Below are 5,320 nucleotides of genomic sequence, written 5' to 3' on the forward strand. Positions count from 1 at the left end.
CCCCAGCTGCTGGTTACCAGGGCAGCCAGAATGAGCTAGGGGCCCACACCTACTATTGGTAAGCTGACCAGAAGGGGCAGGGCCTGGCTCATATATAAACCCCAGGGCTGAGGCCAGGAAGGCAGTTCCCTCCCAGCAGCCAAGGGGGAAGGAACTCTCCCAGAGCAAACAAAGGGGAGAGGCCTGATTACCAGTAAAGTTTCTGATACTGGTGAGAGATGGAGCACCCCTGGTGTTTCTTGAATGATGTTATAGCTGGGTGGCTTGAATTTATGTTATAGCCCAGGGGCTTGTGTTTTGTTTGCTGTTGTAGAAGACCAGTGGTTTGGATGAGGCTATTAGGGGAAGGAGGAGGCCTTATTGGGGGCCCATGGCAGCATGGAGAGGGCGTGGCATTTGGGCTGCAGAGAGCCCCGGCACCAGAGAGGGCATGGCATTTCGGCTGCGGAGAGCCCAGGGAGGACAAGAGGGCCAAATTACAACAAGGCCCAGACCGGACAACATCAGTACCATCTGCAAGGGTTGGGGTGTGGTAAAGGTGAGGTTGGAGCCATGCATAGCCCATAAGGCTAGGGTGCCCAGAAACACGCATCATGACATCTATTTTGAAGCAGGACACACCAGAGGCCCAGTTCCATATTGAATGTCATCAGGTTTTTATCCACCCACTTTCTAATCCTATCAAGGTCAGCCTGGATCACCAGCCTATCCTCAGGTGTGGATGCTCTACCCCAAAGTTTGGTGTCATCAGCGAACTTGGCCAGTCCGCTTCTGACACCAGTGTCTACATCGTTAATGAAGACTTTAAAGAGTACAGGTCCAAGGACGGAGCCTTAGGGGACACCACTGGACACGGAGCACCATGATGATTTACTTCCTTCAACTACCATTTTCTGGGTCTGATGTCGGAGCCAATTTCCCCAGCCATTGGACTGTGATGTAGCTGAGGCCGCAATTGGCCAATTTTTCCATGAAATCATGGGACACCAGATCAAAGGCTTTTTAAAAGTCCTGATATATTATATCAATCTCTTCTCCCTTGTCCAGGTGATGTGTCACCTGGTCATAGAAGGAAATGAGATTGGTCAGGCAAGAAGCCCATGCTGGCTATCCCTCAGGATGTCTAAAATGGTTTCTTTAATAATTTTTTTCCAAAATCTTTCCAGGGATTGAGGTCAAGCTGATTGGCTTGTAGTTCCCCAGTGTAAGGGGCTGGAAGACATTCACCCAGGATGCCTTACCAAGCAGGAACAAGGACCTCACTGAAGCAAGACTTCCGTGCTGTGGTGGGAGCTCCCGGTTCACCCCAGCCCAGCTTTACCACCTCAGCAGGTGAGACGGATTGGTGCCCATCTGCCACCGGGGCAATATACAGGGGCAAGGGAAAGAGCCAAAGGGGGGAGGAGCGAGGACGAGAGGAAATGGTGAGAAGGAAGCCTGAGGGTAAGAGACATGGGGGGAGTATGCCAAGGGCCAGGTAAGCGCCCAATTGGGCCCTGAAGAGGCAGATGAAGCACGCTAAAAATGGGTGAAGAGGAGGGTGCTCCTGAGCCATTGTCTCTGTTTTTTTTGTTGTGGTTTGCCTGGGTTTTTTGTTTTTTGTTTTTTTTTTCTTGCTCTGCTCCAGTTCCGGGGAGGCGCGGACCCATCGCTGCGGGCTGTCCATTTGAGCCTGAGACAGCCGTGGCAAAATGAAGATTTTTAAAAGGAAACAGATGGCTCCCAGGTGGAGGGAAGAAGGATCCGTTGCCCCAGTGGTTCCACTGTGGGACCCGGGGATGCAAAGCTGGTACAAGCCAGTGAGAGAGTGATGGGGAACACCAAACCCTCCCCACCACATGCTGCCTAGCAGCGGCAAGGATTTCACCTGCTTGTTAAGGGGTCAGATGCCACCAATTAAGTCCGGCAGGGCAGCAATTAGCAGAAGAGAACAGCAGATTCCCCAATGTGCTGAGGAACACAGGGAAAACCCAAGGCTGTGAGGAAGCCACTGCTACACCTGTGGAATGATGGGAACTCAAGTGTCTTGCAACTTGGTTCAGCAGCAGTCAGACTAAAAAGGAGAAAAAAAAAACCCAGGAAAAAAAAATATAATAAAAGGAAGGGAAAAAAAGAAAAGAAAGAGACTTACCTCCAGATGATTATTTTCCCCATCCTTTCCCAGGGTTTTGGGCACTGGGGCAAGGACCGGCGGTCAGTTGAGGTGGAGGTGGGTAGTCACCACCTCCCTTTCAATAACATTTCTTTAACAGCAAAGTCATGGCAGGCAGGAAGAGAGAGAGCTTAAGATCCCACCTAGACCGACCATAGGTTGTAGCCACTCCAAGAGGGTGAGTGGATGTCATCAGGGCATAAGGGTACACACCTATACCCGGTGGCTACTGGACACCCAGATCTTCTTTCCTCCTTTTTTTGAAGATAGGCAGCACATAGGCCTTCTTCCGATTTTCAGGTACTTCACCTGAAGGCCATGAGTTCTCAAAGATCCTTGCCAGTGGCTGGGCTATGATGCCTGACAGCTCCTTAAGTACTCTGGGGTACAAGCTGTCACGACCAGGTGACTTAAAGGTGTCCAGCCTCTCAAGGTGTCCCTTTACATGGTCTACACCGATGCTGGGTATAAATTCACGCTCACCCTGGCCATCCCATATCATGTTAGGCAGGGCAGTCCCTTTGGGCTGGTGAAAAACCAATGCAAAGTACCCATTAAACAGACTGGCTTTTTCTTGGGTGTTGGTTGTCAATTGTCCCATTCAGTTTAGCAGAAGTCCAATGTTACCCTTGCTTTTTTTCTGACTCCCCACATATCTGAAAAAGGACTTTTTATTGTTCTTGATACATGTAGCCAGCTAGAGTTGGGTTGCAGCCTTGGCTTTCCTGGTTCGCTCCCTATAGGTATTGACCAGTTCAGAATACTCCTCCTTTGTGGTGATTCAGGTCTTCTATCCTTTATAAGCCTCTCTTTTTAGATGTAGGAGGTCCACAAGTTCCTTGCTAAGCCAAAGGGGTTGCTGTGCCCTTTTGCTACCTTTCCTCCAAGATGGGATGGACACCCCTTGTGCTTTCAGGATTGCTCCCTTGAGGAGCAACCACACATCTTGGACTCCCCTCCCTGTCAAGTCATGGCCCCTTAGGGCCTCAACAACAAGCTTCCTGAGCTTGTCAAAGTCAGCTTTCCTAAAGTTGAGGATTTATGCATTGCTGACTGACTTGCCAGCTTTGGGATGGATAGTAAAAGTGATCAGCTGGTGGTCACTGTCTCCCAACTTTCCTTCGATTCTTAGGTCACTGACTAGATCACCCCCTTTGGCCAGTACCAGGTCCAGCAGTGCTTTACTTCTTGTCAGTCCATAGACTTCTTGAGTCAAGTAGAGCTCATTCATGCACATGAGAAAGCTTTGTGACTGTTCAGATTTGGCCGAGTGCTCTTCCCATGAGATGTCTGGGTAGTTGCAGTCTCCCATGACGACCATGCACCGAGAGCGTGCAGCCTCAGCCAGTTCCCTGGTAAATTCCTGGTCAAGCTCTTGTTCCTGATTTGGAGGTCTGTAGTAGACTCCTACCATTGTGTCCCCTGTGCCACATTCCCCAAGTATTTTAACCCAGAGGGTCTCCAGTCATCCTCCATGGGTGATGATGTCAGCTTGCAGGGACATGTAGCTTTCCTGGACATAGAGGGCTACTCCAGCCCTTTTTTCCACATGATCTCTCCTGTACAAGGTATAGCCATCTATACCTGTGGTCCTGTTGATGATGCAGAGCTTTTCAATCTCCCTCTCCCTGCTTCTTCATACTTTCTGCAGCAGACAGGCAAGCAAGCCAGCAGGGGACTGATAACAGTGTTTATCACCTCATCAGCAAAACAATATCCTCTCTACATTAGTTCAAACTCCTCTTAAACAGCTTACCAGCTGATCTCCTGATTAGCTCCAAAAAGCCCCAAGTGTTCACTGTTCTGTCTGCTTGTCCCAGTGAAATTGGAGACACTCACACACAAAGGCACCTCTAGGCATTAGTTAGCATACCACATGCCTAGGATCTGTAGGGCTGGGGTCTGTGCTGTGGGAGATAGGAGGGAGGCAGGGAAGGGAGGATGCCTGCTTGTCCAGCAAACAGTGAGGGAGAGGTAGGGCAAGGGGAAGCCAGCAGACCCTGCTGTACCTGCAGTCTCTGCTGGAGCTCCAGCCAGGGAGCAGAGGGGAGGGGCCAGCCCTGCTGTGAAGCCCCACTCAGCTCAGAGAACATGCTGGGATGCTGGGGAAGTCTGGTTTATCTTAAACCAGCAAGGGGTCTGGGACAAACATTGCAGAAACTGGTTTGAGCCAAATCAGTTAAGTCTGATACTACATTCAACCAGGTTTATCTCCAACCAGTTTCAGCCATTTTCAAACTGGTTTATGTGCACTGAACATCTTTTCTGTTACAGGTTTAAACCAGTTTCTGATCACTTAAACCAGTGTATGTGTAATGTCTGTCCCTAGCCTAGAAGGCAGTTAGTGGGGCTGGCAGAATTACTTTCTGTTTTTCTTCTTTGTGCATGTTCTAAGAACACATACATGATCATATGGGTAAGACTGAAGGGCAGTGTCAAGTGAGCCAGAGCAGAGGAATGAGCAAGGTACTAAACCCATGCAAGTTTTAAGAGTTCAGCATTTGTGGGTATGCCCTGCACCAGAAATGTAGGGACCTCAGGAACTTCATAATTAAAATGTAGGCACATAAGGGCTTTAGGCATCTCTAAGGTTAGATGGCAGCTAATGTGGTGTTTATAAATATAATTGGGGCTGGAATATTGGACTTAGGTGCCTAAGTCCCACTCGTGAATCTGGGCCCCTAGTTTTAAAGTAACATATAGTGTTGGTGAATTATTAATGAAAACTTTAAAAGTTAACTTCCCAAAGTTATCCTGCCAGAGTAGCCTGACTCATGTATTTTTAGATGAAATTTAAAATCACATGACCATCTGTAGCAATTAAAGTTCCTCTCATCAATTTTCAGACAGAGGTATCACTTTCACTGTTCTTACCTTACCTTTAAAAAGTTATATTTTGCTTCTCTAGTTTTCCTCTCCAGTTTCAATAAGATTGTTGGAGGGTTTCTTTTCACTGAACCTAAACACTGTTAAATGGCAGCAACTGAAAAAGCACACTAGCACCTCTTTGAAGCCCTTAAGACAGGGTTGGGCAAAATGTGGCCTGGGGGCCAGATGCAGCCCACCAGGCCATTCTATCTAGCCCACAGGGCCCCTAAAAAATTTAGAAAATTAGTGTTTATCTGCCCCTGGCTCCCTGTCATGCGGCCCTCAATGACTTGCCAAAAC

General features: G+C 48.5%; 1 long non-coding RNA gene across 1 annotated transcript; it reads left to right on the forward strand.

The window, feature by feature from the left end:
• The first annotated feature begins 1,157 nt into the window (after positions 1–1,157).
• On the forward strand, positions 1,158–2,067 carry LOC109299449. Its single transcript, XR_002097852.1, has 2 exons — positions 1,158–1,332; positions 1,628–2,067. It is a non-coding gene; the product is annotated as an uncharacterized LOC109299449 (long non-coding RNA).
• Positions 2,068–5,320: the final 3,253 nt, after the last annotated feature.

Source organism: Gavialis gangeticus, unplaced genomic scaffold, assembly GCF_001723915.1.
Source record: "Gavialis gangeticus isolate Ggan-Ray unplaced genomic scaffold, GavGan_comp1, whole genome shotgun sequence".
Classification (NCBI taxonomy): Eukaryota; Metazoa; Chordata; order Crocodylia; family Gavialidae; genus Gavialis; species Gavialis gangeticus.